General features: G+C 41.1%; 1 pseudogene; it reads left to right on the plus strand.

Annotated features, from left to right (window-relative positions):
• The first annotated feature begins 1 nt into the window (after position 1).
• Positions 2 to 20,877, plus strand: LOC116568217 (annotated as a pseudogene).
• Positions 20,878 to 22,552: the final 1,675 nt, after the last annotated feature.

Here is a 22,552-nt window from a genome sequence, read left to right on the forward strand (position 1 = left end):
AATGGAGCCGGCTGGCAACCCTGTGCGAAGGCGGCTGACGGTGGTGAGCTCCTGGCAGGGTTTGGCTCCCACCCGCTCGCCGACGTTCGGGTGCTGCCTGCTTTCTGGCATTTCCGCCCTACGTTGCTCTCTTGCATCTCGGGCAGTAAAAACAGCGCAGAGTTTTGGAAGTCGCTTAATTCCTCTGAGGCCGTTTCATTTATGAAATGGAAATTGTAATGGCACCTGCTTAAGTGAAGGACCGATAATCCATGCAAAACGTTAGCAAATTGCCTGGCACGTTTGATTTTTTTATTAAATAAATTAGTGGTATTAACGGCCCCTGTTCATTAAACGTTAAGTGTGTGCCAGGCACTGTACTAAGTGTCAGAGGTGAAGAGATGAAGTAGTCAAAGCGGAGCATCCCAGGATGGCTGCCAGGATGGAGTGAGGCCTGCACCCTCACTTACAGCTTCTCTGAGGGAGCTCCCCCTCCCATGGGGCTTTCCTGGAACTAAACTGGCCTGGGAGCTAATGGCGCTAGTGTGGGTTACACAGAGGCCCAAGAACACAGCCCAGAGCAGGGAGCAGCCAGAAGAAGTCTCAAAGGAAGAAATTTATTAATCTCCCTGGAGAGAGAAACGTCTGGAACAGGAGGTCCGGAGGAAGCGCAGAAGGGACAGGGAATGCAGCTCCCAACTTCAGTCTCTGCATACCATCCCACAAATATGGAAGACACGTAGCCATTGAGCGTGGAGTGAGGGCTTGGCAAGGCCCTGAGGAAACTAGACCCCAGGCTGCCAAAGAACCAAGCAGGGACTTGAGGAGCACACAGCCTGCACAAGTTAGCGATCATTGTTGTAGCCTGCTCTGGCTCAGAGGAGACAGGGATGCAGCAGCTGCAGCTACCAGCCTGCCTAGATCCCAAAACTTTGAAGAACTGGATCTGGAGATAGAAATCTTGTGCTTTTGCAGAGACCTGATTTCTGGGTGAATCCTCTGGGCTCTAAATAGTTTCTAGGCAAAGCCAGGGTCTCGTGCAGAAATTGCCCTCAGGGTAAAGGAATGGTCTTTGGAGCCAGAAGAGGACAGAGCAATGGGAAAGAGTCCTGCACCTGTGCCTCAAACACTTGACTCTACTTGTAGTTAGTTGTGTAATTATTTGTTTTATATTTATCTCTGCTGATAGACTTTTTTTTGGAAATTTATTGTTTTTGTTTTCTTTTTGAGAAAGAGCGAGCACATACGAGTGGGGGTATGGGGTGGGGGAGCAGGGGGAGAAGGAGAGAGAGAATCTTAAGCAGGCTCCATGCCCAGTGCAGAACCTAATGCTGGCTCAGTCTCACACCCCTGAGATCATGACCTGAGCTGAAATCAAGAGTTGGCTACTTAGTCAACAGAGCCATCCAGGTGCCCCTCCCCTGATATATTTATTTCTTTGAGGATCATGATACATAAATGTAGGTATGTATCAGGCATTGTTCTAGGCTCTGGGGATGCAGTAGGTGAAAGATACAAATGTCCCTTGGTGGAAAAAGAGAAACTCAGCAACAAAACAATGTTAGTTTTTATGGTGACAAGAGCTATGAAAAAAATAAAATAGGGTAATAGGATAGGGGACTACTTTACGTAGTGTGGTCAGGGAAACCTTCCCTGAAATCTGAGCTGAGGCTTAAATGATGGAAGCAGCCACAGACTACGTGGGGAAAGAATGTTTCAGACAGGAGGAATAATAAGCACAAAATCCCTAAGATGGAAGGAACTCTCCATATTAAAGGCACATAAAGAAAAAAGGCCAGTGTGTCCAGTGGTGAGTGAGGAGGGGGAGAATAGAAAGACTTGAGATCAGAGGCAAGTATAGAGGGCCATGGTAAAGAGTTTGGGTTTTACCCAATAAGCAATTAGATGGTATCTTTTCTTGGCCACAGTCTAGATTCTATCCTCATCCTTGGAGTGTACCACTGTAGCTGCGGTCATTGGGAAATTCCCCAAATGCATGGTCCAGAGCTTCTCTTCCCTTGGGAAAACTGAGTCCAGGGATTGGGAAAAGAGGACAAGAGAAGGATGCCCCCCTTGACCCATCTGAGGAGCCACTGCCCACTCTTCCTCAACCAGACTGCAGGTGGCAACAGTTCCACTGTCCACCCAGAGAGGGGCTTGTTCTGCAACACCCATCAGATCCTCTGCGGGAACACAACATCACTTCTGGAGAGACTCTTCACTACAGTGACCTATTGCGGAGCCAGGAAGAGGGACTTCAGGCCAGGACCCTCTGGGGCTGCAGAGCCAACCTTAAAGGAATTTTTGTTTATCTCTAAGAGCAGTATGAAGCCACTGAAATGCATGTGAGAGTGGCCATGACATCCTGCCAGTTGGGGGTTGGGAGGGCAAGCTGGAGGAGAAGAACCAGGTGGGAGGCAGTGGTAGCATCCCCTGGAATTAGGAACATGCATGACTGCGTGTGGATACAGAAAACAGAATTTAAGAGGGACCCAGAAACCCATCCCTCCTCAGCTTGTCTATTCACATCTGGGCCCAGAAATAGTACACTGGGGCTCCCAAGGACCGGGCCTGGCTCTTCCCTTCCTTGCTGCTTCTCCCTTCTCCCTCTCCCTGCTACCTCCTCACCCTCCACTCTGCTCCTCACCAAGACTATGCTCTCCATTTTTTTTTAATTTTTTTTAAGATTTTATTTATTTATTTGACAGAGATCAGAAGTAGGCAGAGAAGCAGGCAGAGAGAGAGAGGAGGAAGCAGGCTCCCTGCTGAGCAGAGAGCCCGATGCGGGGCTCGATCCCAAGACCCTGAGATCATGACCTGAGCCGAAGGCAGAGGCTTAACCCACTGAGCCACCCAGGCGCTCCCAAGACTATGCTCTCCTTAGCAGCGGCAGCAGATCTCCTCATCTCCAGAGCTCTCCCCGCACAAGGTGCCCACAGGCTTTATATGCATGAGGCTCATTAGAACCTGTGGGAAAGGGGAGGCAATCTGTACGTGCTGTGCGCAAGATCCAGAGCCTCTCACTCTGACCTGGTCTTGCTCAACTTAATTATCAGGAACAACTTCCGACGAATGAGGACAGATTTCCCACTTTTCAAAATGAGCAAAGAGCGTGATTAGGAAAGCTCCAGAAAAAGTGCTACAGCCAACACATGTACAGGTAAACAAGCAGCATCACCTGATGAAAGAAGTGAAATGAAATGAGAAATAAGTACATTGACGAAAGGAAACGGAGAAATTGAAAACGATAATGAGATATCAGTGTTTGCCTTAAATAACTAAAATAACAGTTGTGATATCCATTCTCAGCAAGAGTACTTCTGCCCTAGTCTCCAGCCTACTGGTTTTATGAGAATGTCGAATGAAGCGATTTTGATCATTAATTCACTCAACAAATTGTTTAGCACTTACTGTAGTCACTTAGAAGTGTGGCATTTGGGGTGCCTGGTTGCCTCAGTCAGTGAAGCATGCGACTTATGATCTCTGGGTCATGAGTTCGAGACCCAGGTTGGGTGTAGAGGTTAGGTAAATACATTTTGTTTTAAAAGAGGAAGAAGCCTAGCACTCTATGCCAAGCCCTGCGCTAATCCTGAGTATACAGCAGTAAAGACAAACACCATCGCTGCCTCCAGCAGGGATCTTGGGCCCTTTATCTTAAGAAATAGACTGGGAAAGTTATTCCTCAATAAGAAGAAACAAGTAAATGGAGGAGAGCTTCTGATTGGCCCCGATCAAGATGGCCCCTCCCCAAGGCCCGGAGACTTCCAGATGGAGCCCCTGCGGGGGAAAGCCCATAGGGAGCTGGCTGCGATTAGGAAGTCCAGGGCAAGAAGCTGGGGGTAGGGGCTTTGAGGAGGCTTGTATGGGCCCTGATTAGTTTTGGGATCAAGAAGGATGAAGCCCTTTTCCGGAAACGACTGAAGGACACAGGCCGCGCCAGCAGCCAGTTGTCTGAGAGTGGGGCAAGGCCTTCTTGGGGGTTCTCTGGGCTGCTACCAACCCCCAGCCCTGAGTCTCCAGACATGCAGCCCAGTAGACACTCCTCCCCTATCGGCCACAGAGGAAAAGCTTGCTGTTGGTCCCCTCACCTCTGCCTACTTCAGGGTCTCTTGAGTGTTCTGTACCGCCCCCCATTTCAAACTTTCTGGAATTCTCTCTCTCCCTTTTAAAAAGATTTATTTATTTGAGAGAGCATGAGAGGAAAGGTCAGTGGGAGGAGCAGACTCCCTGCTCGGCAGGGAGTGGGACTCAATCCCGGGACTCCAGGGTCATGACCTGAGCCGAAGGCAGTCGCTTAACTAACTGAGACACCCAGGGGTCCCTGGAATTCTCTCTCTCGCATACATCTCTGTTCTTCCCCTGCCAGTGTCCTATTGACAGTTACCAACTTTCCAGAGTGGATTCCTGCCCTCACCCCCCTCACCCCACCCTCACCTCCTGACTATCTTATGCCATGTGGCTCCTTTTTTTTTTTTTTTTTTTTTTTTCCTTCGCAGAGCCGTCTTCCCAGCTGCCAGAACCATGATCCGATAAGTTTCTATTGTTTAAGCCACCCAGTCTGTAGGACTTCTGCTGGAACAGCTTGAACTGAGATATTTTTCATTTTTTCTTCTTTTTTTAAAGATTTTATTTATTTATTCGACAGACAGAGATCACAAGTAGGCAGAGAGGCAGGCAGAGAGAGAGGGGGAAGCAGGCTCCCCGTGGAGCAGAGAGCCCAGTTCCGGGCTCGATCCCAGCATGACTGGAGCTGAAGGCAGAGGCTTAACCCACTGAGCTGCCCAGGTGCCCTGAGATATTTTTCTTTTAAATACATGTTCATCTTTGGCGAGCCACTCCTTCTAAAGTCTGGAGTCCCTTATAAAACTTCTTTGCACTCAATTCTCTTGCTTTTCTAAATTAACCAAATAAATAAAAATCAAAGTCAGAGGTGAGACCTTGCACCTTGCACCAGCCACTGCAAAGAAAGTGTTACAAAGCTCAGTGGACTTCTTTGGGGTTGGAGTCCACATGTCCAAGATCCGGGCCTGCTACACTGACCCATTTACCGGGTAACCTGTAAGGTCAGAGAGGGGTCTGGCTCAAAAAGGGGTTCCCCAGTAGGTCCAGGTTGCAGTGCAAGCTATGTTAGTAATTTGGCCTGAAGAGCCAGCAGACCCAATGGTCTGGGAAGATTCTGTGTCTGACAAGGATCTTATACATACCCACAGGTAGTCCCAAGGGGAAAGTCACAGCACAAGCACCCAGGCTGCAAACAAGTAGCCATCACTTGAAAAGCAGTTTCTGCAAATAAGCAGCCATCACTTGAAAAGCAGTTTCTGGCTTACAGCTGGACCCAGTAGAAACTGAACACCTGACCATGAGACACTAAGTATGAGACTCAAACTCCCGAACATGAGCTGAGAATTATTCTATCCCCTAAACCATCAAGATAGAGATGCAAGTCAGCATCCCATGCTAAAACGTAAGGGGTATGTAGATCTTCCTTCTTTTCCATTATAAATACTTAATGCTCTAAGTTTCACCATAATCACTGCTTTCGCTGCATCCTGCAAATTATGTTACGTTTTCATTATCATTCTAATTTCCCTGTGATCGCTTCTTTGATCCATGGGTTATTTAGAACTATGTGGCTCACTATATTTGAGAGTTTTCTAGGTATCTGATGATCATTGATACCTAATTTAATTTCACTGTGGCCAGAGAACATGTTCTATATCATTTCAATTCTTTTAAATTTATTGAGAATTTATTAAATTTATTGAGAGCCCTTTTATGGCCCCGCATATGGTCCATTGGTGAATACACCAGGTACACTTGAAAAAAATGGGTGTCCCACAGTTTCGTATGGAGTTCTAGAAATACCAATTAGGTCAATACAATTGACAGTATTGTTCATAAAATCTCCTTTATTGATTTTTTTTTGGTCTATTATATCAATTGCTGAAGAGGGTTTAAAATCTCCAACTATGATTGTGGAATCATCTGTTTCTTCCTTTAATTCTGTCCATTTTTTTGTTCCATATATTTTGAAGCTCTGTTATTATTATAATTATTATAGCTTCCTGGTGAATTGACCCATTAATTATTGTTATCTATCTATCTTTATCTCTGGCAATAGTCTTTGTCTTAAAGTATACTTCAGTTGATAGTAATAGCGACTCCAGCTTTCACAAGCTTGCTATTTGCATGGTATATCTTTTTCCTTCCATTTTCTTTCATCTTTTTGGTATGTTTACATTTTAAGTGCTTCTGTTATACATGTTTGAGTTTTACTCTTTTTCATCCATTTGGACAACCTCTGCCTCTTGAGACCATAGGTGTTGGATGGGTAGCAAAAAAGAACAAGCTTAGGCCTGCCCACATGTTGATCCTTTCTTCTTGATGATGAGTGCTATTGGACACTACAGACATTGTAGTGGACCCAATAACTTGCAGGCTGTGTCGGGCAGTTCAGTTTTCAAGGTCACCTGGTTGTCCCATGGATAAGCGGTCAGTCTCCACCAGGGGCCCAACATAAAATAAAGCTCTTTCTCAAAGGGAGATCAGTTATTTGCCAAACAGGGCACAGCTTTCTTCCTAAATTCCAGGGGCTTCTTCTGCATTGTTCCTCCTGGGCTTGCTATAGACTCCACCAACATGGGACATGAACATGATCGGATCTGGGGGGGTCATGGAGACCGAGTGGCCTGTCTATTTACTTGGCAGCCTCAACCAACTGGGCAGTTTTCCTTTGTTCTGAAATCCTCTCAAAGCAGACAGCCTTTCAGGTGACTCAGTAAATGAGTGGGGAGCAAGATACCCAAATATAATGTCTACTTCTCAAAAATCCAAGAAAACCACCAAGTACCACATTTCCACTAATCTAAGTCACCATCAACTGCAGAGCACACCTTCATTTATATTCCACCATGAAGAATTTTTAAAAGCACTAGCAGTTAAGCCACAATATACCATTAATTGTAAGAAGAATTTCATGTCAGAGATGTTAAAATGTGAAGAAAAAACATTTTGAATGTACAAAGCACCACTGAATTGTTCAGGTTAAAATAGTTAATGTTATGGTATGTGAATTTTTAATTATTTTTAATATGAACCAATGAGATGATCTTCTGGCCCTTTCATACGGTAGGAGGGTGTAAGGCGAGTTAACATGTATGTAAGACTGGCACTTCCTCCAGACACGCCCTGCTGTCTATTTCCACAGGGTTTTCTTTATTTCATTGAATCTAGGATGCTGTGATCCTGGCACATTCTTTTTTAAAAAAATTAATTAATTTATTTTAGAGAAAGAGAGCACAGCGGGAGGAGCAGAGGGAGAGGGAGAGAGATCTCAAGCAGAATCAGTGCCGAGTGCAGAGCTTGACACCGGCTCCATCTCAAGACCCTGAGATCATGCCGTGAGCGGAAACCAAGAGTCAGACGCTTAATGGACCACACCACTCAGGCATCCCCTGGTGCATTCTTGATTTACCAGAAGGTGTCAATAGAAGGCTTTGACAGAAATTATGTCACAGTTCCCGCCTGCTGACAGGGATGGTCAGGAGTCACTCATTAACCTCCACAGAGGAAGAAAGAGGAACTTCTGCCAGCAAGGGAAGTTCAAGGGGGTAAAATTTTGGATGCTCCAAGTCATCTGAATGCTTTCTTTTCTGATCAGTGCTCTAATATTACATAAGGGACATGGCAAGGCTGTCATTTTACTTGATATTATACTATGACAATTCTCAGTATCACGCTTTACTTTTTTTTAAGTTTTTCTTTTCTTTTTTCTTTCTTTCTTTTTTTTTTTTTTAAGATTTTGCTTATTTATCTGACAGAGAGAGAGGGAACACAAGCAGGGGAAGTAGGGGAGGGAGAAGCAGGCTTCCTGCTGAGCAGGGAACCTGACGATCCCAGGACCCTGGGATCATGATCTGAGCCAAAGGCAGACGCTTAAGTGACAGAGCCACCCAGGTGTCCCTTGGTATCACACTTTAGATTTGATTTTCAATTATACTCAGCCCCATGACTGCAAGAGATAAGTTATTTTTATCATAGACTTAGAAAGTCAATGATTTGGGACTTGTCTTGAGCCAAAATTTCAGAATATTGAGATTGACATTCTTTTTCTTTACTCTGTCCAGAAAGAAACCCCTCTTCACTGCAGTTCCCAAAGCCCCCTGCCCTCATGCTGCTCTGTACAGAGGCCATTTGGTTCCCCAAGTCTTTGCATTCGGTGCAACTTTCATTCAGGCGGTAATCTATTAGTAGCAGGCCCTGGGCTGCCTTTGATATTAGCTGGGTTTTTACTGTCCAAAAATAAATACAAATTCATGACTATTCTGATATTAACGTGTTTATCAGTTAAAGGCATAATTTTTAGTTATGTTTTATAATAAAAACAAGCAGCCAAAATTGTTCTAAGAAGAATTAGGAGAATAATAGAACAATAAGCAAGAAAAACTCAAAATATTGTTATTGAGCTACAATTTTAAAAGGTAACAGGCTGAAAATTACAAAGAGAAAAGTTCTAGTTGACCTCCAAGGAACAGAAGTTTCCTCATTTATTCAAATTGACTTTAGAGCATATAAGAAATTGAAATTTTTCTCAATTCAAATTACGAAAATGGCACAATATCAGAACGTAAGAGGGGAATGCATTGAAAAATAGATAATTCTCTGGGGTGCCTGGGTGGCTCAGTGGGTTAAGCCTCTGCCTTCAGCTCAGGTCATGATCTCAGGGTCCCGGGATCGAGCCCCACATCCGGCTCTCTGTTCAGCAGGGAGCCTGCTTCCCCCACTGCCCCTGCCTGCCTCTCTGTCTACTTGTGACCTCTGTCTGTCAAATAAATAAATAAAATTTTTTTAAAAAAAGAGAAAATTCTCACCTTACGTAAACAATTTAAGGAAATAAGAAAAGGCTGAACATTCTGCTCCCTGGTCAGGGCACATGGGGGCAGAGCTGGAGGGTGGGAAAGGCAAGCTACACCAGAGGTTGGAAGAACCATGTCAGGCAAAGAACTTGCATCAAGACCAGGAATGAAATACATTCATGTGGGTGATTTAGCCCAAGAAGTGTGATCACTGGATGTTGTGGAGTCTGGTGAGATGGCTTCTCCCAAGAGTATGCCAAGAGGCACAGACAATGGCTAAAACCCTGAAGGAGATAGGGGTTACAGAATGTGAGGCAAGAATTATAAATCAGGTGTTGGAATCTGCCTTACAATTTAGGGGTGCCTGCGTGGCTCAGTCAATTCAGTGTCTGACTCTTGATTTCAGCTCAGGTCATAATCTCAGGGTAACGAGACTGAGACTGGTCTTGGGCTGTACTGGCACGGAGCCTGCTTAAGATTCTCTCTCCCTTTCCTCTGCCCCTCCTCCTGTGCTTTTTTTCTCTCTCTCTCTCAAATAAATAAATAAATCTAAAAAAAAAAAAAAAAGAAGAAGAAGAAGAATGTGCCAGGATCACAGCACCTTAGACTCAATGAGCATGCTCTCTCTCTCTCTCTCTCTCTATATATATATATATATACACACACACACTTTAAAATATATATATATATCAATTTAACTTATTGTATTAATAATTTTAAATGTTTAAATATGGGGCACCTGGGTGGCTCAGTGGGTTAAACCTCTGCCTTTGGCTCAGATCATGATCTCAGGGTCCCGGGATAGAGCCCCGTGTCGGGCTGTCTGCTCAGCAGGGAGCCTGCTTCCCCCTCTCCGTGCCTGCCTCTCTGCCTACTTGTGATCTCTCTGTTAAATAAATGAATAAAATATTTTTTTAAAAAATGTTTAAATATGAATGTCTTAATAAATTCTATACCCATTAATGATCTAAAAGAAAAAATATCCTAGCAAACTAGGAAAAGAATAGTCTTAATTTGATACACTATTTGTTTTGGGTTTTTTTGAGGGCATATACACTATTTGTTTTTGATAAAGCAATGATAAAAGCCTATAGCAAATGGTTGCACCTGGATGGCACAGTTGGTTAAGCATCCAGCTCTTGGTTTGGGCTAGGTCATGATCTCAGGGGTAGTGAGATGAAGCCCGTGTCTGGCTCCTTGCTCAGTGTGGAGTCGGCTTTGGATTCTCCCTCTCCCCCCCAACTGTCTCTAAAAATAAATGAAATCTGAAAAAAAAAAAAAACCAACAACAACAATAAAATGAACAACAACAACAAAACCCACAGCAAATGCCACACTTACTGGTGAAACAATAGACACATTCCAATTGAAGTCAAGAGTAAGACAAGAATGACCTTTATCACCATTACCACTCAAACTGGTGTCAGATGTTCTCTCCAATTCAAAAAGGGAAGAAGAGTAATAAGACACATAAACATTAGAAAAGCAAGAGGCAAGTTGTGATTATTTGAAGATGACACTATTGCTTACATAGAAAAACCTAAAAAAATCAATTGACAAAGTATTAGAACGAATCAGAGAATTCAACAAGGGGACCACATACAAGATCGAAGTGCAAAAATCAATAGCCTTCCTATATACCAGCAATAACCAATTAGAAAATGTAATAGCAAATAAGATGACATTCACAATAGCAACAAAAACTATTAACCACCTAAGAATAAACCTAAAAAATAGAATTTATTTCAGGCCCTTAAGGATAGTACAAAATTGGGAAATCCATCAACCTAATTAATCACATTAATAAAATCAAACTGAAAGCTATACAATTATATTACATAGCAGCTGAGAAAATTCAAGAACCATTTCTGGAAAAAACCCTAAGTAAAACAAAAGGCACCAGACATTTCTTAACTATGATAAAGAGTTAGTCTACTTTCCTTTTCTAAGACACTAAGAGCAAACATCATATCAAATGGCTAAATGCACTGCCATTAAAGTCAGGAACAGGGAAGGCAGCAATCATTGCTGTCCCTCAAAATTGGTTTCGTGTAAAAGTGAAATAGGATTTGAAAATGGGAGTAACAGGAGCACGTGGGTGGTTCAGTCTGTTGAGGGTCCAGCTCTTGGTTTTGGCTCAGGTCATTATCTCATCAGTTTTGGAAGAGCCTGCATTGGGCTCTGTGCTCCCTGAGGAGTCTTCGATATTCTCTCCCTCTGCCCTTCCCCAACACACACACACGTGTGTGTGTGTTTGTATGTATGTGCACGTGCACACTCTCTCTCTCTCTTGCACTCTCAAATAAATAAATAAATCTTAAAAAAAAGAAAGAGAAAAATGGGAGTAACAACTTCATATAGCAGATCTCATTCCAGAGTCCACCAAAATGTAGAGGGGAATGCCCCCTCTGTAAACAAGACTACTTTGATTTCATATTATACAAATAGGATGGAAATTGAAGTCACACTCAGAGACCAATACTGACCAAAGGGTCTTACTTTCTGTTTTTTTTTTTTTTTATTGTCCTTAAAGATTTTATTTATTTGAGAGAGCAGGGAGAAGAGTAGAGAGAGAAGCAGACTCCCCTGCTGAGCAGGGAGCCCAGTGTTGGGACCCTGGGACTATGACCTGAGCTGAACACAAGCACTTAATGGACTGAGCCTCCCAGGTGTCCCAAAAGGGTCTTACTTTCTTTTTTCCTATTAAAGCCATTGCCAAGCACTATCCAGATTTTATTCATACTGTTCCTGTCCTCTGTTTGAAGGAAAGAGTTTTAAATTATCCAAACAGTCCTAAAACCCAGAGCTGGTTTTGGCAGTGGGGGTGATGGGGGTAATGGGGACCGGTGGCAGGAAGGAGGGTCTGAAGTGCAGCCAAGCCCCAAGGGTGCAAATGCTGTCACACCAGTGGAGGTGGGTTCTGGCACCTTTCACTACTCTCCTCATGCTCATGTGGCACCTTTTGATATCCCATCTCAATTTTACCTTGTTTTAGATACTCAAGTCTAGGTTTATTCCTTTTTTATTAATTTTAGACAGAGACAAAGAGAGTGGGGGTGGGTAGAGGGAGAGAGAGAGAGAGAATCTTAAGCAGGCTTCAGGCTGAGCATGGAGCCCAATGCAGGACTTGACCTCACAACCCTGACATCATGACCTGAGCTGAAATCAAGAGTCAGACGCTTAACCAACTGAGCCACTCAGGTACCTCAATTCCTTTTGTTTTTTGGTTTTTTTTTTTGTTATTGTTGTTGTTGTTGTTTTTTAAGGAGAAAGGAAACCCAACCAAGATGGGTTCTAAACAAATTGGGGGTTGGGGTTTTAAGCAGGGGGTTTACTGAAGCTACACATTTGCTTTCCACCTCTAAGAAAGACCAAACGTAGGTTGCATTAGAGCAAAAGAACAGTGTCAGTTGGAGATGTGATCAGGGGCTGTTTTGATTCATGCAAACGTTACTGTGGGTTAAAGTCCTTGAGAAGTGTACTCTGAAACATAGATATCATGATATCTGTTAAACAGGTACTCTTAGTACCAATATCTGTAGAGGGAAAGGGGAAAAGCAGGTCTGGGTTTTTATATTATTAACATTATTTTATTAGTTCAAGGGAGAAGTTGGACTGTGATAAAATCCCAGCAAGACCTCAGTTGGCCCCAAAAGATGCTCTGAAGGTGAGATGACCCTTCTGAGTTGTCTCTAGATGGAGTGAGGAAACCAGGCCCTTGCATTCCCATCCCAGCTGGTCATCAATGTGGGCAAGAACACTGAATTACTTATAAATGAAAGGATATCAGTTTTACATCAGTGTTTTCCACCAAAATACTTTATACCAGAAGACAATAAAGTAACATCCTTAAAATACTCAAGAAAATATGGCCCAAGCATTTTATATCCAGCTAAAATGACCAGAAAGTATAAAGGCCATGACAAGTTGTTATGAACATGTGAAAGTTTAGCAAATGTTGTTCCCATGAGATCATTCCTGAGGAATCTACTAGAAAATGGCCTTTAAACAACCATGAAATAACTATAAAAACTTCAACACGAGGATTGGCAGTAAACACTGAATTTATTTAGTTGTAGAACTAAAAGCAAATGTCAAGATTAAGGGTGACAGAATGGCATGTACTTGTTATGTGCTCTGACAATGTAGATAAAGTGCATATCAAAAATGAGGGAAAGGAAAAAAAATTTTTTAATTTTTTTTAAAATGGGGAAAGGAAGAATATATGAAAAACAGGATAAGCTCACCAATTGCCTTATAGTTATTAAGAGTGAATAATAATATATCGCTTTAACTAAATTTCAGGGAGATGAAGCAGAAGGTAAAGAAGTTGTAACTTGTTAATTTTAATATTGCTCAAAGTAGGGACCAGTGGACTATTACCTAAAAAGGGAAGGAAATAGTATTTTGCAAAGGTATTATTATGAAAGTAACAATTAGAACAAAATATAGAACTCCTTATCCAAAAGAAATAGTTTTTGAAGCTCAAAAGAAAAGGAGAGAGGAAAAAAAAAACAGGTGACCATCTTGTGAGATATTTTAAATTGAAAAAAAAAACATGTTGGTCTTTATCAATAATATAAATGAGGCAAACTCACATATCAAATGAAAGTATTTTCAAATAATCAAACCAAGCAAAGTCTAACCCTGTTACATATTAGACACACCAAAAACAAAGAGACCGAGACTGTTTAAAAATAAAAGGATGGACAGACACATATATACTAGGCAAAATATAAAACACAGAAAATGCAAGGTTCATGTTTATCTGTCAAGTTAGAATTCTGACCAAGAAGCATTAAAAAGGAAAAGAAGGGCTTCTTATAATTCTACTGGCTAATGTAACAATGGAGGTAGATATCTGCTTTATAACACAGCAATCGACTTTTGGACAGTAAAAGCTACAGGAGATGTAGATGAACTAGAAACACATCAACAAGAGGAAAGTTCAACACTTTACTCTCAGTTGAAGACAAATCAGGTGGACAAAACCAAAATGAATAAGGATTTAGGAAACCTAATCCAGTGCTACTGAAAATGTGGTTAGAGGTGGGTGACAGTTCATGAACCGTGCTTACCAGATGCAGTGAGATTGGAAGCTTGCCCCAGAATATAAATCAATGCACCACTTCCTTCATGGAGATAGTCTTGCTACCGAAGTGGGGAGATCAGCTGAACTATTATGAGCTTATAGTGACACAGTAGACCAGCTTCTATGAATTGCATTGACCTAACAACATAATCAATATGGTAACTCTTACAATACACATCAGACTCTGAATCCCAATATTAGAGAACATACCTCTCTTTGACGTGCACATGGAATGTCCATATGGGTATCTCAGGCCAGAAAGAAAAACTGCAACAAAATGCAAGTAACACAAACAGTGCTGTCTAACTACAATGTTAGAAACTGATAGTGCTAATAACCAAATTTCTTCCACTTGGAATTTTTTTTTCAATGCACATACTGTTAAGTGATTCCTGCAGAAAAAAAAAAAAAGAAAAAGAATAGGATTTCTTGGAAATACTACTATTAATAATGAAATCATCCCATCAGAATAAATGATCTACAGTAAAAATCATTATCAGAGGAAAATTCTTACAGTAGATATGTCTGCCAATGAAATGAAGGTAAATAAATGAAACATTGGCTAGAAAAAGCTCAAAGGAAAGTATAAGGAAGAATTATTAAGATAAGAGTGAAAAATTCGTGAATTAAAAAACAGAAACAGAGCAAAAATAGTACATACATAAGAAGACTTAGTGTTTGAAAACACTAATACTGTACACAAACTATTAGACAACTTTTTCTTGAGAGAAAGAATATACAAGCTAAATGATAAGGGACATGTGGCCCCAAAACATAGCCTACTAATTTGTATGATTTTGTGCAAATAAATAAAAAAACTCAAAGAAATAGATAACTTTTGAAGTAAATAAAATTTACCAAAGTTGAACCCAGTAGACACATAAAGTCTCAACAGATAGAATTATGTAGTAATGCAATTTTGTAAAAACAGAAACCCAACAAAAAAAGTATCAGACCAAGATGGCTTCACAGAGGATTTATACTAAATCTTTAAAGCAAAGGTCATCTGAAAGTTACTTGAACAATTCTGGAACATAGAAGGTGAAGAAATACTTTTAATTTCTTTTTTGTGAAACAAAGTATAATATTGATAGTAAATTAATAAAACAGATAAAGTATTAGCAATCATAAACCAGCAAATTAAATAAATATATAATCAAGTGGGGTTTATTTCAGGAATACAAAGATAATTTAATAATAGGAAATCTGTTAACATAATGTATCAAATTTATACACTTAAGGAAAAAATGAACAGATAACCTCCACAGACCCTGAAAAGGCATTTGACAAATTCAAAGCCCATACATGTTAAAGACTCAATGAAATAGAAATTGAGGGATATTTCCATTACATATCTCAACCCCAAATATAGCATTAATATTAATGGGCAAACACTAGAGTCTTTCCTGTTTGTGATATAATAAAAAATATATTTGGGGTTTTGTTCCAGGTTCCTGGCACAGAGCTTTTAAAACCCTTGAAATTGGGGCACCTGAGTGGCTCAGTGGGTTAAGCCTCTGCCTTCGGCTCAGGTCATGATCCCCGGGTCCTGCCCCGCATCCGGCTCTCTGCTCCGAGGGGAGCCTGCTTCCTCCTCTCTCTCTGCCTGCCTCTCTGCCTGCTTGTGATCTCTGTCAAATAAATAAATAAAATCTAAAAACAAACAAACAAACCCCTTGAAATTTCCCGAATGATAGGAATGTCTTGTTATTCATGAGTTCCTTGATACTTGAGTTTATAAACTCAATACTTTATCAACTCAATACTCGAGTTCATGCTAATAAAATGATTCATGGCAATGATTCACAGGCAGAGGAATCTGATTGCTTCAGGCTGGGGGCTAAGGCCAGAGGAACAAACCATGCTATTAGAAGGTTGGAAATCTCAACAACCTCCCACACAACACGCACACACACCAACCTTGGGGAAAGGGAGAGGGACTGGGGATAGAGTTCATTCATGAAGAATGTGATTTAATAATCTTGGAGCACAAGGGAACTTCACCATTTGGTGAACACCTTGATGGGCTCAGAGGGCAGCCGTCTCAGATTCTGTAAGGAGAGGGCACGGAAACTCTGTGGCCCAACATAGGCCACAGACTCTGTGGCCTCAAGATCTTACTCATGTACATTTCATTTAGCTGTTCATTAGTATCCTTTATAACAAAATTGTAACTGTCAATAGTGAATTACCAACCTGAGGAGGTTGTAAGAGGACCCCAGTTTGTAGCCAGCAAGGCAGAAGTACTAATGGCTTAAGGATTTTCAACCAACATTCCACACGGCGCCAGTCTTGTGGAACTGAGAACCTTTCCCTGTGGGGGTCTTCACAGACCCCCTGTGGGTAGTTATTGTCAGAACTGAACTGAATTGTTGAACACTTAGTTGGTATCAGATAATTGGCTTGGAACTCATTGCAAAAATCAGAAACAAGAAGCGGATGGCCACTATTTTAATACAAGAAGAGGCAATTAGAGGCATAAGAATTTAAAAAGAAGAGATAAGATTACATACATGTGCAGATGATATGTTTTCAGGAACCTTATAATGAATGAAGACCTCCTATGAATAGTAAAAGCATTTTGCAAAGTAGCAAGATAAAAAATTACATACAGAAATAGTTTTCATAACCACTTGGAAGAAGCAGTAACAACAGTAACCGCTCAGAAGAAATAATGGAAAAGAAAGTCACAGATCCCATTTACAATAGCATAAGCAAAATAAATGTAGGGACAAATGTAGGCGCAAATTTAATGAAAATTGTGTAAAACCGACATGAGAAAAACCGTAAAACAATCTTACAGGACAGAAAGTAAACTTGAACAAATGGAAAAAGATGCCTTATTTTTGATCAGAAGAATCAATACCAGAAAGATACCAATTTTCTTCAAGTTAAAATTTACTAATTTAATGTGATCCCAATAAAAATATCCAAGTTACTAAATTTTTTTCCTGGAGCCAGACAAGCTAATTATTAGTTATTTTGAAAAATAACTACAAGACTAGCCAGGAATCAGGGCACCTCGGTGGCTCTGCCTTCAGCTCAGGTCATGATCCCAGGGTCTTGGGATTGAGCCCCACATCAGGCTCTCTGCTCAGCAGGGAGCCTGCTTCCCCCTCTCTCTGCCTGCCTCTCCGACTACTTGTGATCTCTCCATCTCTGTCAAATAAATTAAAAAAAAAATCTAAGTGGCATTTCCCATTAAAAAAAAAAAACTCTCCCTTGCCCTTGCCCCCCAAAAATAGCAATGGGGAAATTACCCATACATTGAAACATTTATAAAGCCCCTGTAATTAAAACATTATGCTATTGCTGCATAAGTAGACAGATGACTAAGGGAAGAGAATATAAAATCCAAAGATGGACTCCAAAGGCATATGGAAATTTAATGTTTGATAAACAAACAGTTTATCCTCTGAGAGCCATGTGGGTAAAAATAAAACTGGATTCATTCCTCATACCTTATACTAGGATAAGTTCCAAATGGATCAGATACCTAAATGAAAAAAAATTGAGTCATACAAATATTTGAGGAAAGTATAAGTCAGTTTCTTTATGACGTAGGAAGGAGGACAACTTTCTTAACTGTGATTCTATACCTGGAATCAATAAAGGAAAATGGATAAATTTATCTATCTAAAATTTAAAAAAAATTAAATGCCGGCCCAAAACACCATCAGCAATGTCAAAAGTTAAATTAAAAAATGTAACAAATGACAAAATTGTAACTAATATCTCAAAGGCCAAGATCTCTAATATATGCAAATTTTCTAAATATTAAAAAGAAATTCAAATCCTTGTCTAACAACCCAGTAGAAAAATGGGAAAATTATAGAAAAATAAATGCAGGGTGCCTGGGTGGATCAGTTGGTTAAGCATCTGCCTTCAGCTCAGGTCATGGTTCTGGGGTCCTGGGATCAAGCCCCACATCAGGCTCCCTGCTCAGTTGGGAGTCTGCTTCTCCCTCTGCCCCAGCTCATGCTCTCTCTCTCATTCTCTCTCTCAAATAAACAAAGTCTTAAAAAGAGAGAGAGAGAGAAAAATATTTACTACAAAGAATGAATCACATGGAATATATAAACGTCCATGAGTTTATAATAACAATTTTTCGATACCTCATTGTTACATCCTAATCCTTTGTGACTCATTGTTTTGAATACCTACTGCTGCATAATAAGCTCACCACAAAATGCAGCGGCTTAAAAAAACTCCAAAACCTCATGATACATATGATCATGTAATGACTCATTGACCACCCCTGGACATTGCTAGAGTATGATCTCATTATTCCAAAAGTTGATTTTTTTTTTTTTTAAGGGAAGGATCCAGGGGCCTCTCCTGAATATCTTGTATTTTAGGGTATTGGAATCAATGATAAGAGAAAGTAATTTATAGAAAAACCACAGCTAATAAATGCAAAAAAAAAAAGTGGAAACAGAATTTTTTTTTTCTGTTTCACACTCCTTTATGAAATAATGGATCTAGGCAATGATCATCAATTATAAATAAAAGTTGTGGATAGGGGACACGTGGGTGGCTCAGTCACTTAAGCATCTGCCTTAGGCTCAGGTTGTAATCCCAGGGTCCTGGGGTCAAATCCCACATCAGGCTCCTTGCTCAGGAGGCAGCATGCTTCTCACTCTGCCTGCAGCTCCCACTGCTTGTGCTCTCTCTCTCTGTCAAATAAATAAATAAAACCTTTAAAAAAATTAAAATAAAATAAGAGTTTTGGGTGGAAGTTGATGACAAACTTTAAAGGAGGCTGGAAACTCCTGACCTCACTGATTAATTTCAACCTCATTACAAGCTGGCTGTGCCTCCTGACCTGATGTGGTAGAACCTGTAGCACCACTTACCAAGTACTCACGACAAAAACAAAGATCATCAAGCCTCTAGATGCAGGTATCAGTTTATAAAGAATACGGAGGATAGAAAAATACGTTAAATGACATCACAAAATTACAAATCCAAATCCATAATGTGGGAAATCCCACATGCCAAAGCACCCAGTTTCTCAATAAATAAATTGCATAAAACAAAACCAAAATGAAACCAGTAGCAAAGAAAGAGTGGTCATTCTATTGATTGAAAGAGACTTAAGAGTGGCAAAGTTCAGGCCCAGCAAGATGGCGGCCCCCTTGGAGCTCAGAGCTCAGCTGCTGGGGAAGTGGTGGTGGTGGTAAGGGGTTCCCATTGTACATGGTGAGTCCCTGGTGGTGATGTTATATGACAAATTTTATGGTGCATTCTTGAACATCAGCATCATACATGATACACAGAGAGGTTCAAGAGGGGAAGTAGCAATTTTGATCATTGATGACATTATTTCTCAGCTGGAAAAACACTAAATTTTTTAAGAACACAAATGCAGATATGACTATGAACTCTGGGCAATGCAGGGGACAGGTACACTGGCTTACAATGCTCTTCTAGAAAAGAAGCTGCTTCTAGCAGTTTTTCCACATTCTTGGATGACTGAGAATTCTTGACTGTGACAAAATTCTTGGGTTTGCTTCCTAAATTCCTTTTCTTTCCAGTTTGATCCTGCCTGGAAAAATGCCTTGAGGAGTATTAAGCATCGTATTCTCCTGATCAGAGGACAGCCTCCCCTCTTCCACCTCTGAGAAGCGTAACACATAAACACAGACAAGCCAAGGGGTGCCTAAACCTTCTGGCAAACATATTGGGGACATCTCTGTTTTTCTTTGGAGATATGCCTACTTTGGGTGCCTGTGTGTTTGGTTTTCTTGCACCTCTTTACAAAGTGAGCTTTCCCAAAGTTCAGTTATAAGAACATTTGAAACAGCTCTCCAGGCTATGTCGCTTTTGTGATGACATCCTAAACAGTCATTTTAGGAGCCCCTGGGTGGCTCAGTCGTTAAGTGTCTGCCTTCAGCTCAGGTCATGATCCCAGTGTCCTGGGATCGAGCCCTGCAGCGGCCTCCCTGCTCCGTGGGAAGCCTGCTTCTCTCTTTCCCACTTCCCCTGCTTGTGTTCCCTCTTCCACTCTGTCTGTCTCTGTCAAATAAATAAATGGAATCTTTAAAAATTAAAAAAAAAATCATTGTAGACTTGGCCTTGGAGATGAATGACAATCTTTGCCAAAGCCTTCCACTTCCTCCTAGGAAACTGGCAGCACGCGAGCAGCTTCTCACACAGGAAGAGAGCAGTTCCTTACGATGGCCATCATCCTGCTCTGTGACCAAGTGTTTGCCCTGGAGTCCTATTTTGCAGTAATGTCTTACACTAAAGTATGTGAAGGTAAATAGAAAACACTTCTTGTGTATATATGAGAAAGACATTTTTTTGTATAAGACTTTAAAACCAAAAGGAACGTTCTATGTCATCTTTTTTTATTATTATTATTATTGCATGAAATACCCACTAACCTTTTAAATTGTATTTAAAAGCTTATATTCTAGTTTGGTAATGCAGTTTATTAATATCAAGATGAATACTACATGATGAACTTGAAGGGAAACAAAGAAAACACATTGTGTGTGTGTGTGTGTGTGTGTGTGTGAGAGAGAGAGAGAGAGAGAGAGAGAGAGAGAATAAAGATTATTTATTTATTTATTTGTCAGAGAGTGCACGAGTGCAAGCAGGGGGAGCAGCAGGCTGAGGGAAAAGCAGGCTCCCACCTGAGCAGGGAGCCCAGTATGGGACCAGATCCCAGGACTCTAGGATCATGACCTGAGCTAAAGGCAGACGCCGAATGACTGAGCCACCCAGGTGTCCCTATTTTTTAAAAAGTGAGAAAAGATTCCTCCTCTTCAAGGAGGTGACCTTGCAGTCCTTTGTGCAGACCCTAGCCGGCAAGACAGTCCCCTCGAGGTGGACCCCAGCGGCACCACTAAGAAGGTCAAAGCCGAAACACAAGGCAAGGAGGGCATCCCGCCCGCCCAGCAGCATCGGATTTTTGCGGCCCAGAAACACAACTGTGACACATGATCAGCCCAAGTGTGACGCTCGCCCGCACCCAGGAGCTGTCCCCCGGCCTCCAGAAATGCACCCACGCCAGCAACCTGGCCCCAATAAGAAGGTCAAATAAAGCCCCTGCTCCCTCTCTTCCTTGGCTGGGGGGCTGGGGTTTTCCTTTCATTGACTGGAGCAGTAAACGATCAATAAATAAATAGCAGTGAAAAACCTGCCTTCATCTTGGCAGGTTTTTGCCTTTGGTTCTGGGGTCTCTAACTAAAAGCTGTAGTTCTGTTCTGAATGTGCACCTTAATTTATTCAAATCCATTTATTCATTTATCGTTTTTCCTAGACCAGTCTGAATGTCTCATACAAGGCTCTTCAGTGAAGGTTTTTTTGTTCTGTTTAGAAATGTGATGTCTATTTTAGGAATTAGGAAGGAAATACAAATTACTTCAATAGAAAGTCTGTATTTTACTTTTTTAAAAGAGCCTTTTTAAAAAGGCTAAAGATACCTACCAACCAAACGCAATATGTAGATTTTGTTTCAATCCTGATTTAAATAAGCCAACTCTAAAAATACATTTTGAGACAATTGGGGAAAACTGAACATGGACTGATTTTTAGATGAATTAAGGGATTATTAATTTTGCTGTGTGTGATAAAATCATGGTCCTGTTCTGGTTATAAAATCAGTCTGTATTTGTTAAGAGATTTTTACCCAAGTATTTACAAGTGAAATGATATGATGTCTTGGATTGTTTTGAAGTACTCTAGCAAGGGGCGTCTGGGTGGCTCAGTCCTTAAGCATCTGCCTTCAGCTCAGGTCCTGATCCCAGAGTCCTGGGATCGAGCCCCGCATCGGGCTCCCTGCTTGGTGGGAAGCCTGCTTCTCCCTCTCCCACTCCCCCTGCTTGTGTTCCCTCTCTCCCTGTGTCTCTCTCTGTCAAATAAATAAATAAAATCCTTAAAAGAATAAATAAAAATAAAATAAAATACTTTAGCAGAAGAAAAAAAATCTAGGGGGGAGAAGGACAAATTATAAATAAGAGGAACAGGGTGTTGATAACCATTGACACTGGGTAATGGGTGCATGGAGGCTCAGGATTCCATTCTCTCTATGTATGTTTGAAACTTTCCGTAATAAAAAGGTATGAATTCCCTCACTCACATCTCTCCTGGTGAAGCCATTGAACTCAAAAGAGCAAGATCAAGTGTTAGATCAAATAAAAGTTTTATAATATAAATTGCTTTCTTTAAGTTGCTTTCTTTGGTCTTGAAAGGCTTTTAACAGTTAGAAGTTAAAATATTATGGAAAAATAAAAGACCATTGTCACAGTCTGTTAATCCCATATGCTCCCCATGAGAAGGATAAATACTTACACGGCAGTTTTATGGGACCCAGAGCCCAATATAGGAAAATTTCCCAAAGGACTCTCTAACCCACCATCCTTATTATTTCTTCTTCTTCCTCCTCCTCCTCTTCTTCTTCTTCTTCTTCTTCTTTTAATCATCAGTGGATAGGGGAGCAGGTAGGGGAAAATTGAGGCATGAGGTAATCTCTTATTTGACCAGTTAGAGCAAAGTAAAGATGGGGGCCAGTGGCCTTTAGTTTGAGATGCACTGGTGTGCTAAAGACATATGCATTAAGTCCAGGAGGGCAATCATTTGAAACTGCCAGGTGAAGCTAGCTTTGCTCTCACTGAGT

Source organism: Mustela erminea, chromosome 10 (assembly GCF_009829155.1).
Source record: "Mustela erminea isolate mMusErm1 chromosome 10, mMusErm1.Pri, whole genome shotgun sequence".
In the NCBI taxonomy this organism is placed as follows: Eukaryota; Metazoa; Chordata; class Mammalia; order Carnivora; family Mustelidae; genus Mustela; species Mustela erminea.